Here is a 13095-nt window from a genome sequence, read left to right on the forward strand (position 1 = left end):
TTCAAGTGGGAAGGTCAGGATTTTTCAGATTCTCGGAAAAGGCTCAGGGAATTTTTGTTTCTGCCACAACATAGGCCCTTGGCTATTCCTCCTGTCTTAGAAGTTGTTCAGGATGTTTTTTCTGAATCTTCCCTTAATCCTGATTCTTTACCTCCTGCCCCTGTTAAGCCAGACAGATATTATAGAGTTCCAGAAGCACATAAGTATTTGTACAAGAGTCCTAGAGCTGATCCAGAAACTATTATTCAAGGTCCGAAGGGTATTAGGGCTTCTGTGGCTAAGAATCCAGTTCCTTTGGATAAAGATTCTAGAGCTTTAGATAGATGGGGGAAAAAAGTGTACACCTCCTCTACGTTAGCTATGAGGGCTTTGAACTGCCAATTTCATATGCTGAAGTATCAGAATTTTTTGTTAGGTCAATTGAAATCTAAGGTGGATGCTTTATCTGAGGGTATAGAGTGTAAGGAGCTCCAGGAGTTGGTTCATGCATCAGATCAAGTTGGCAAGCATTCTTTGCAGTGTGGTTTCGATGCTCTTCAGGCTACATCCAGGGTGGCTGCTACAGGTTCAGTTATTCGTAGACATGCCTGGCTTAAGGATCAAAAATTTGTCAGAGCATGTTAAGGCTCGGATTTTGGATGCTCCTCTTCAATCTGAAGTACTTTTTGGTCCTTCTGTGGAATCAGTTTTGAAAAAGATGGAAGATAAGGCTAAGTCTATGCAGACGGTCAAAGATTTTATGCAGGTGCAGCCCCCCAAGTTTAGTAGGAATTGGCCTGCTAGAGGATGGTCTTTTCCTTCTTCGGATTATCAGTCCAAGGGCAGGTCTAGACGTGGTAGAGGCAGAGCTCACGCTCAGGGTTCTTTCAGACCTAGGACTTGGAGTTCTCCTGCACAGTCTTCTGGTGAGGGCAGGGGTCAGCCCTTTCGTAAACAGACCCAATGACCTGTATCTTCCGCTGCCAGACCCTTCTTTACTGGCAGCTCCTCTAGGAGGAAAGTTGGGACTTTTCAAACAAAACTGGCATTTGGTCACCCAGGACTAATGGGTGTTGGATATAATAAATCACGGGTACAAGTTTTATTTTCACACTTTTCCTCCTTTCAAAGGCATGCCGGATGTGCCTCCTCAGCAAAGGATGGAGGCTCAGGAGCAAATTTCTTTACTTTTGCAGATGGGGGCAATTCAGGTGGTCCCCTCCGTCAGAAGTAGGCCTAGGTTTTTATTCCCGTCTATTCCTAGTGCCAAAGAAAGGAAACACTTGGAGGCCAATTCTGGATTTGTCCATTCTCAATACCTACCTAGACATTCCAAAGTTCAAGATGTTAACATTACAACAACTTCTGCCTACGCTAGGAAAAGATCACTGGATGGTAACCCTGGATCTCAAAGAGGCCTATCTTCACATCCCTATCAGGCCCAGCTGCAGGAGATTCCTGAGATTTCGGGCTGGTACTTCTCATTATCAGTTCTCTGCATTGCCCTTTGGTTTATCTACTGCGCCCAGAGTATTCACAAAAGTTCTGGCTCCTGTAATTGCTTTCTTCAGACAGAGAGGAATACAAATTTATCCTTATCTGGACGATTGCCTGATTCTTGCTCAAAACAAAGACAAGTTACTGCAACATCTCCAGTATGTAATGGCAGTTTTAAGGTGCCTAGGGTATTCTGTGAACGAAATAAAGTCCAGTCTAGTGCCCTCTCAGAACATGTGCTTTCTGGGTGTGAGACTGAATACAGCTTCTCAGATGGCATTTCTGACCCCGGACAAACAAAGAACTCTTCATCTATACTTCCAGCAGTTATCAGTAATGTCCAGGCTGACTGCAAGGACAGTCCTTCAAGCTTTGGGGTTCATGGCATCTTGCATTCTAGTACTTCCCAATGCCAAACTGCATATGAGGAAGCTACAATGGTATCTTAAAAGTGTGTGGACTCAACACTGCCACGGCTTGGACACTGTTATTCGGATTATACCTTGCATCCAGAAGGAATTCTTGTGGTGGGCTCAGGAATGTCACCTAAACAAGGGACTCTCTGTGACCCGACCAGAGGCGAGTCAGATCCTAATGACGGATGCCTCGGACTTAGCTTGGGGAGCACACTTCAATGGGAAATGGATACAAGACATGTGGCCTCCCAGACTACTACATTTGCATATCAACATGAAGGAGATGTTAGCAGTCCAATTTGCTTTGATGGCCTTCAAGGACCTACTTCAGCCGGGACAGGTGTTGATTCAAACAGACAACACAACAGTCATGTGGTACATCAACAAGCAGGGGGGAACCCATTCCTACCCTCTTTGCAGACAAGCAATGATTTTGTGGGAGACTGCTCTGAGTTTGCACATCAATCTTCAAGCACGGTTTCTGCCAGGAGCACAGAACTCCCTAGCAGATGTATTGAGCAGGCAAATTGTGGATCCCCATGAGTGGAAACTGGACCCTCAGGTATTCAAACAGTTGACCGCGGCTTGGGGAGCTCCAGACATAGATCTGTTCGCTTCTCCACTGAATTTTCAACTGCCAAAATTTTGCACAAAGATGTTCCACCCAAATGCTTGGAAAGTGGATGCTCTATCTTTCAGTTGGAACAACCTTCACGTTTATGCTTTTCCCCCTCTGCCTCTTCTTCCCAAGGTACTCTTGAAAGTCAGGTGGGACAAGCCTTGCGTGATTCTAATAGCACCAGATTGGCCACGTCAGCATTGGTATCCTCTGCTGAGGAGTTTAATTCAGGAGCCTCCTTGGCTTCTGCCACAGGTTCCTCATTTGTTATCCCAGTCAAACAATCATTTTCTCAATGTTCGGGTGCAGTCCCTGCATCTAACAGCCTGGCGTATTCTGTGATGGAGCCGGTGGGGTCTCAGCTTCCTCAACAGGTTTTAGATGTCATTTTGGAAGCCAGTCGGCCTAGTACTAGAAAAGTTTATGCTGATAAATGGAAGTGATTTTTTCTTTGGAGCACAGCAAAGGGCTTTGATGTTTCAGTACCTAATTTGAGTTTTGCACTACAGTACCTTACTGAATTACTGGACAAGGGTTTGTCATTCTCTTCTGTGAAGGTTCATGCTGCAGCCATTTCTGCTCACTATGATTGTGACCCTCCTTTATTTTCTCACCCTTTGTTCAAACAATTTCTTAGAGGGGCAAAGAATATAAGACCCCCACGTAGAGCTCCTACTCCTTCCTGGGATCTCAATTTTGTGTTGGAGAAGCTTACTTTACCTCCTTTTGAACCTGCAGCTACATCTGAGTTGAAGTTTTTGTCTTGGAAGACTGCTTTTTTGTTGGCCATTACTTCTGCTAGGAGGGTATCTGAATTGCAGGCACTCATGGCAGTTGAACCCTTTCTGATATTCCATAAGGATAGAGTTTCTTTGCGAACTAACCCTACTTTTATGCCTAAAGTGATTTCAAATGTGGCCTTGAACCAGTCTATTCATTTGCCTACTTTTTATGCTGATCCCCAAAATAAGGGGGAAAAAGTCTTGCATTCTTTGGATATCCACAGGCAGTTATGTTATTATTTGAGCAGAACTAAAGAGTACAGACAGACTCAACAGTTATTTGTTTCTTTTGCTTTGGGTTCACAAGGAAAAGCTGTTTCAAAGCAGACTATTTCTAAGTGGATTGGTCAATGTATTGCTTTTTGTTATTCTCATCATGGGAAGAATGTTCCTGCTGGGATCAGACCTCATTCTACTAGGGCTACTGCCACATCTACTGCTTTTGAGGGGGTAGCTACTAAGGATATTTTGGAGGCAGCTACTTGGAGTTCAGTACACACTTTTACTAAGCATTACCATCTCCCTCTTTATTCCAAGTCCAGGGCTGGGTTTGCCACTGCAGTTTTACAGGGCATGTTAGCAGCTCCTAACGCTATTTAGTTTTCCAGCCTCCCTTTTCCTTTGCTTTGGGATTCTACCCACAGGTTATGACTGCAGCAATGTGAGACGAAGAGCATAGTACAGTTTTGTACCTACCATAAATGTAGATGTTCGAGGATCTACATTGCTGCAGTCCAATTATCCCTCCCTCCTTCCCCTCTATAGTTTGTGGTTGCTGTGTTTTTTTAGGATAATCTTTATTTCCACACTGGTAGTTGTTGGGCGTTTACTATTTTGGCTCTGGCCTTCTTTCATTCTTAGGCCTTCTGACATCTGGGGCAAGAAAGACTGAGGATATGGCGTCGGTCATGCGCTTAAGTACTACTACGTACTGACGTCAGCTCTAGGCGACAATGACAGACGCCAGCCCAGCTCTTTGGTATTCGAGCCGATCGAGGACAGCGGACTACCCACAGGTTATGACTGCAGCAATGTAGATCCTCGAACATCTACATTTATGGTAGGTACAAAACTGTACTTTTTCTTTCTTGCCAAAATTAAATGAGAATCCCTTGGGGAATTTAGAGAAGGCGGGCTAAAAAATCAGAGAGATTCTGTGAATCAGTTTGTCTCTCTTATCACACGTTTTGATAACCTCTGCAGCAAAGAATCAAAAAACCTATCCAAGGGAGAACTCAAAGTTTCTTTTTTGACATCTTCTAGGACTGGGCTGTCCAACTGGTGGCCCGCTGGCCGCATCCAACCCGGCAGGGGTTACTGTCCGGCCCACGACCAGTTTGCAACCCTAAAGACATTTATAAAAGGACAAATTTTACATTTTTACAATTAATATTATTTTTGTTTGCATTTCCAGAATGCATTGACAATTTTGGCTATCTTAGGTAGGATTCGCCGATTCATGTGTTGCGAGATTACATCACATGGTCATCACACAGTCATCACAAGTCATATCAGTCGAAAACGCAAGTGAGCAGAGAAAGTCGCCGTCTTGAAGTTCCAATATGAAACTATTGTAGTGTGCTACAGTGATCGGAAAATCATGAGTGGTAAGCGTAAGGTCGATACAGAAAACCATACATTCCAAAGTCGGTGGGAGGAGATGTACTTGTTTGCAGAAAATAGTGGTAAGCCTCAAAGCGTTGTCTGTTTGCAAGTGATAACTGTCGCAAAAGAATATAACTTGAAGAGACATTATGAAACTCACCATAAGGAAAAGTATGACCAGTACATGGATCAAGCCTGTTTCATAATTTTTAACGACTTGAAAAGCAAGATGAATAAGCAGAAAGACATTATGCTTAAACCGTTGACCAGCCAAACCCAAAGTGTCATTGCGTCTTATGCTATCAGTCTTGAAATGGCCAAAAGTAAGAAACCGTTTACAGATGGTGAGATTGTAAAGCGTTGCGCAATGGAAATGACCATAGCATTTGGCGATGAGAAGATGAAAAAGAATTTTGAAACCATTTCTCTTTCTCATCAGTCATCAGGAGAGTAGCTGATTTAGATGAATATGTTGAAAAAAATTGAAAAACATAATCGATCAGTGCAAATACTTTTCGTTGGCACTGGATGAAAGTACCGATATTGCTGATATCAGTGAGCTTGTTATTTTTATTAGAACATCTTCTTTCAGCTGTTCCCATTAGGGGTCACCACAGTGGATCATCTGTTTCCATTTCTTCCTGTCCTCTGCATCTTGCTCTTTCACACCAACCACCTGCATGTCCTCTCTTACCACATCCATAAACCTTATCTTAGGCCTTCCTCTTTTCCTGTTACCTGGTAGCTTCATCCTTAGCATCTTTTTCCCAATATACTCAGCATCCCTCCTCAGCACATGTCCAAACCAACGTAACCTTGCCTCTCTGGCTTTGTCTCCAAACCTTCCAACCTGGGCTGACCCTCTAATATACTTATTCCTGATCCTGTCCACCCTCATCACACCAAGTGTAAATCTTAATATCTTTAACTCTGGCACATCCAGCTCTAACTCCTGCCTTTTTGTCAATGCCACTGTCTCCAACCCATATAACATAGCAGGTCTCACTACCCTCTTGCAGACCTTCCCTTTCACTCTTACTGGTACTCATCTGTCACAAATCACTCCTGAGACTCTTCTTCACCCACTCCATCCTGCCTGTACTCTCTTCTTCACCTCTCTTCCACACTCACCATTACTCTGAACTATTGATCCCAAGTATTTAAACTCATCCACCTTCGCCACCTCTACTTCTTGCATCCTCACCATTCCTCTATCTTCCCTCTCATTCACACACATATATTCTGTCTTAGTCCTGCTGACCTTCATTCCTCTTCTCTAATGAGCATATCTCCATCTCTCCAGGGTCTCCTCCACCTGTTCCCTACTCTCACTACAGATCACAATGTCATCTGCAAACATCATAGTCCACGGGGACTCCTGTCTGATCTCGTCTGTCAACCTGTCCATCATCATTGCAAATAAGAAAGGGATCAGAGCTGATCCTTGATGTAATCCCACCTCCACCTTAAACGCATTCATCACTCCCACCGCAGACCTCACCACTGTCACACTACCCTCGTACATATCCTGTACCACTCTTACATACTTCTCTGACACTCCCGACTTCCTCATACGATACCACAACTCCTCTCTAGGCAACCTGTCATATGCTTTCTCTAAGTCAACAAAAACACAATGCAACTCCTTCTGATCTTCTCTGTACTTCTCCATCAACACTCTCAGAGCAAACATCGCATCTGTAGTGCTCTTTCCCTGCATGAAACCATACTGCTGATCACTAATCATCACGTCCCTTCTTAACCTAGCTTCCACTACTCTTTCCCATAACTTCATGCTGTGACTGATCAATTTAATCCCTCTGTAGTTACTACAGCTCTGCACATCACCCTTATTCTTAAAATCGGTACCAAAACACTTTTTCTCCATTCCTCAGGCATCTTCTCACTTTCCAAGATTTCATTAAACAATCTGGTTAAAAACTCCACTGCCATTTCACCTAAACACCTCCATGCTACAGGTATGTCATCTGGACCAACAGCCTTTCCGTTCTTCATCCTCTTCATAGCTATCCTTACTTCCTCCTTGCTAATCCATTGCACTTCATGATTCACTATCCCCACATCATCCAACCTTTTCTCCCTCTCATTCTGTTTATTCATCACCCCCTCAAAATACTCTTTCCATCTGCTCAACACACTCTCCTCGCTTGTGAGTACATTTCCCTCATTATCCTTTATCACCTTTACCTGCTGCACATCTTTCCTAGCTCGGTCCCTCTGTCTAGCCAATTGGTACAGGTCCTTTTCTCCCTCCTTAGTGTCCAGCCTTTCATACAACTCTTCATATGCCTTATCCTTAGCCTTTGCCACCTCTCTCTTTGCCATGCACCTCATCTCCTTATACTCCTGTCTACTTTCTTCATCTCTCTGACAATCCCACTTCTTCTTTGACAGCATCTTTCTCTGTATACTGTCCTGTACTTCCTCATTCCACCACCACGTCTCCTTGTTGTCCTTCCTCTGTCCAGATGTCATACCAAGCACCTTTCTAGCTGTCTCCCTTACTAGCTCTGCTGTAGTTATCCAGCTATTTGGTAACTCTTCACTGCCACCCAGTGCCTGTCTTAACTCATCCCTGAACAATCAATGATAATTTCACCATGAATGAAGAACTACTGGAGATAGTGCCATTGAATTTTGGTATGAAAGCTTTTGACATTTATAATGCACTGTCGTCAGTGCATTATAAATGCACTGTCGTCAGTGCATTTATAATGCACTGACGACAGCTGTGCAAAAGTATGGTGGATTTGAAAAATGCTCAATCATTACAACTGATGGGGCAAAACTAATGATGGGCCGTAAAGGTGGCTTGCTAGGACTTTTGCGCCAAAATGGAATTGACAATGTACAACTGCATTGTATTATACACCAGGAGGCTCTTTGCGGCCGTTATGTCAAACTTCACAACGTTATGAACACGGTCATAGCCGTTGTCAATATCATCCATGGCGGCAATAAAGCGCATCGGCATAGGAGGTTTGTGGCATTTCTCAAAGAGTTTGAAACACAGTACGGGGACTTACCTCTTCACTCAGATGTACACTGGTTGAGTGCTTGCAAGTGCTTGACCCAGTTTTTCTCTTTGAAAAAAGAAATGCTGTCATTTCTTAATGAAGAAAACATTCCAAAGACTGATGACTTCATTTTGAAATTTCAAGACGCAGACTTTCTCTGCTCACTGACTTTTTTGACTGATATAACAGATTATTTGAACACTCTGAATTTAAAACTGCAAGGGAAAAATCAGAATGTATCGACTCTTGTGGGTCACATTGAGTCATTCCGCAAGAAAATAGAACTTTTTATAGACTTGTTGCATAACAATGAAGTTACACACTTCAAGTCATGCCTTGAACTTGTGTCAGACATTCATTTTGCGGACTTTCAAGCACACTTTGAGGTTCTTGAAAGCATATCAGCTGACTTTGGTGACAGATTTCAGGATTTTGAGAAGCTTCGACCCAATCTGGAGTTGTTCAATAACCCAGTGAAAGCTTTACTCAGTCAGCAGCCAGCAGTGTTCCAGCTAGAACTATGCGAGCTGCAGGCAGATCCATTCTTCCAGTCACAGAAAGTGAAACACGAAGACTTTTGGAAGATGGTTACACTAGACTGTTTCCCCAACTTACATGACTTTGCCTTGAAACTGTGTTCAATGTTTGGCAGCACTTATGTTTGCGAAAGTACATTTTCCCTGATGAAACACATAAAATCTGAGGAGAGCAATTGTCTTAGCAATAATTTGGGTGCATGCCTGCGTCTAGCTACAAGTATTGCTGTTGACTTTACTGCCGTTGCACGCCATAAATTCTCTCATCAAAATTCCCATTAGATTAGCAACATTACCATTGACTTGGCTAGTTTTTAAAATTGTGTGATGGTTCTCTACAAGGGCCTACATTTTGATTATCAGCAGTAACTTGAATTGCAAATGTATGTTCTGCTATCTGCAGTATCTGCATTCTGCACTCTGCAGTAAATTCCTAACATAATGACAAATAACAGTATTAATAAATCATTGCATTGTATTGACTCTGAGTATTCTTCTGTAGTACGGTAATGGTGAAACATCCAGGCCACTAGAGAATTTATGTTTATAGCAACTAATTACAAAACAGTTGCATGGAACTATCACATTTGACGGTATGTACGCCGGTTTGAAGTGTACTTGGCCCTCGAACTGAGCTGACGTAACGTATGTGGCCCCAGATAGCCTCACAGTTGGACAGCCCTGTTTTAGGAGGTTCTGAGAACACAACAGCAGCCCTGGAAGTACAGAGTCATAAACACATTTTAAACAATGATTAGTGACTTGAAAAATAGAAGAAACTAAAATACACAATGCATATTTTCCTCACAAGAGGAAACTGAAGCCAAAACATTCCTTATATGTTCACAGTTATTCAGTATAAACTTTAACATATGACCCTGACAGTCTAGAATTCTAAAATTCAAAGCTGCAGAAGCATGCACATTTTCCCCAACTGTATCAAAAGCTTAACCATCCTTATTAGAAGGAGAAGGATTAAAATTAACAAAATGCTTGGCAGCACCTGGATTTACTGAAGCTATAGCTACTTGGTCAGGTCTGGGACTAGTGTATAAAAACTTGAAATACTGAGGAACTTTGTCCATGTCATGTGCTTCCTTATGGACAGCAGACTGGCTGTCAGTGAGATCACAGACTGTGAAAACACATCTGGGATGGGTGAAGGTTCTGGAAATTCCAGTTGTAGCAAATCATAATATTTTCTAAGGGACTGAGAAAATTCAGTATTCTTCCACTTAAAAGAATGGTTCATTCTAGATATAGTCCCAGAGAAAGATAATCCCTCACGAGGAGAATCAGATACCACACTCTCCGCAGAATCTGGAACAGAAACTTGAGGAGAAAACACTGTATATTTCCTTTCACATTATCATACAAATTCCAATTCTTGTACCTCTTCAGGGGAAAGAGGAATCCCTTTTTATTTTACCAGAAACCACATTAAAAGAAGGGTCAACAGTCTGCAACAAAACCCTGTGCCAAGCTCAATAAATGTCTCCTGTCCAGAGAAACTGAGATGTGAGATGATAAATGTTTAGCTTTTTTCTCTTTTTGATTGGAAAATTAGAGAAAAAAGACCCAGTATTGCCAGCAACAGCTTCGCCAGGGGTGGGTACAACCTTTTTTTTAAGCAGGGGCACATTCCCTGCCCCTTCTCCCATGACCAACAAGTGTGGCTCTCCCTTGCCCACTGAGGGGCCCCAAGAGCTGCAGAGGATGTGGCTAACACCCAGTCCATGGTGGCTGTTTGGGTAACACCAGAATGATCTGAAGAAAAAGATGACTGGTCTGAGGACTGGCCTTGGCCATGTCAGAGTCAACCACATGTGGCTGAGATATATTGCCAATCTACTGTGGTGGCAAAGGCTGCTTAACAATCCTTTTTTTTTCTTTTTTTGGCTGGAAAAAGGTTCAAATGAGCGATCAGTAACTTGTTCCATGGTTAAGCTGAAAATGGTGCTCATTTCCCAGTGAAGCTTAACAGCAATACTCAATAAACAAATAAAGTATCAACAAAATAACCTTTTACCCAGAAAAATACAGTAAAAAGCACTTTTTAACACTTTACACTTTCCCCAGCACCTAACAATAAAATAAACACAGTTTTTTGCTACAGAAAAAGTAGTTTTAAACACCTTTAGCAACTTTTTTTACCACAAATGTAAAAAGAGTGCACTCCCTTTTAAAAGTACACAAACGTTATGAGGCTGTCAAGGAAAAGCTTAAAAGTACTTGTTTTTAACAAACATTACTTAAATCAAGTCAAAAAGTAATGCGGAAGGTTTTTCCCTGATGGGAATTTATCTGCCCAGCAATGGAACAGCATTAGCCGACTGTAGATCCCTGAAAGCCCACCAAGGAGACCTCCTTTTGGCAGCAGGAAAGCTCTGAATGACTTGGTACCCAGACTTGTATTTTCAGTCAGCTCAGCTCGAGCTGACTAATGATTTGGGCATATGGAAGGCACCCTGAGGCTTTGAAAGCTGGCCTGCTATTATATCCCATACAGCATATAACCCATATAGCTACAATTACCACAGCAGTGATCAATATGAAGAATTTCTGCAAGAGCAAAATGTGCACATGTTAAGTTCAGAGTGGTGGCAATTCAGAGGGAGTTTAAGAAAATTTAGTTCATCAGATAAGTTACTGGAATAATGCTGTAAGTTTTTCAGAGGAAGATGTCTGTGGGGGAGATTAAAAGTAGTGAAATGATTCCAGATTTCATGGCTCAAATACAAAAATAATAATGGAGGAGAGAGACACGCTGAGCTTCCTGCTTTCATAGTAGGCGGAAATTCTTTTGAGACACATTTCATGTGTCTGCCAATTTTATATGAAACAGTACTTCCTTGTATGTCTACAGTAATTTCTATGCTAATACCCTATGTTGAGGCTCTAATCATGTTGCTTCAGTCTTCTAAACAGTAAAGGTTAAAGATCAAATGTATGTATGTGTCTTTCGGCTTTTCCCAGTTAGGAGTCGCACAGCGGAACTCCGGTCCGCTAATGATTGGCAGTTGATTTTTAAGTGCAGAGTTGCCAGCTGTGACGCACAACCTTCAACGAAGGTACGCCCATTCACACATGTCTCCACGAAGAAGACGCTCTAGCTGAGAATCAAACCGGACAGCGTCTTACTGTGAGGCGACAATGCTATCGCAGCACCACCACTGCGGATAAAGGTTAAAGATCAAGTGTACTTTTTTGCTCTTGAGTTGAAGAGCTGAGGGGTGGGGGTGTGGAGGGGCAATTTGTAAAAAGTACCAATCGTCTTTCTACAGTAAAAGCCAGAGTCTATTTTTTTTTTTTTTTTTGCTCTTGATTCGAAGAGCTGAGGCAGGAAGGGCATTTTATTTCACTGCTGTAGGAAGTCAGATTGGTGCAAATAGACAGATCAGCTTTCTACAGTAAAAGCTGAAGACCTTTTTGTCTTTTATTTATTTATTTTTTTTTGAAGAGCTGATAGAAGAGTCACTGCTTTAGAAAGCTGATTGGGTCAGCAGTAAATGTTGAAGACTTTTTTTTGCTCTTCGCTTTTTGAAGAGCAGAGGAGGTGTGGAGCTGTTTCGAAGAGAGGCACCAGGAGTTAGATGAGCCAGCTACATCTCTAGTGTCAGTATCAGAAAAAAAAATCCAGGAAATTGATGTGGGAATGAAACCCACAGATGACATCAGTACCTTATGAAGGGGTGTAGTCTTGCCTCAGAAGTGAACTAATTGGGTAAAAAAAAAAATATATGACTGGGCATAATACTATTGTTGTGGTATGATTTTTGAACATCAGCAGAAAGATGGTAATAGGAATGCAGTGGGACATTTATCAGAATAAGTGTATCCACTTGTAATAGATTACACTGTTTTCAGTATTGTGGAAATTCTCATCCGTACACTTGAAAGGTTAAAGATCAAGTGTACGGATAAGAATTTCCACAATACTGAAAACAGTGTAATCTATTACAAGTGGATACACTTATTCTGATAAATGTCCCACTGCATTCCTATTACCATCTGTCTGCTGATGTTCAAAAATCATACCACAACAATAGTATTATGCCCAGTTATATTTTTTGCCCAATTAGTTCACTTTTGAGGCAAGAATACACCCCTTCATAAGGTACTGACGTCATGCTTCATCAAGCATAAAAAATACTGTCTGGGCTGTGCACCAGATTACAAAATATTACTGTGGTCTTAGCCCCTGGACCCCCCCCCCCAAAAAAAAAAGTCACCTGTGACTTTGGTGTTTAACTCATGAAATGGTTCTTCCTTTATTTGGTCTGCTGCTGCTGCATACAGAGAGGGGGCTGCCAGTCTGCCCTGATAACAAAGATTTTTGAGGATACTGATCTTTTTAGTTATCTCTGAAGCCTCCCTTGTAATTAGTCCCTCTAAACCAGTGGCTTATTTACTAGAAGACCCAATGCGGTATTTGTTCTGGGGTTCTAATACTAAACCTTGAGTAACAAAAACATGAGGACCTGAAAAAATTAAAGCAAATGTCCAAAACACAAAAGGGCAAAAATAAACCCACAAATTGTAAGCATTTTTGTCGGAGAACAAGCCCTATGTTATACTGCAGTGTCAGTCAGTAGCATAGCAAGAGTGGGGCAAAGGGGGCAA

The sequence above is a fragment of the Protopterus annectens genome, chromosome 1.part0 (genome assembly GCF_019279795.1).
Source record: "Protopterus annectens isolate FY-2018-M chromosome 1.part0, PAN1.0, whole genome shotgun sequence".
Lineage (NCBI taxonomy): Eukaryota > Metazoa > Chordata > Ceratodontiformes > Protopteridae > Protopterus > Protopterus annectens.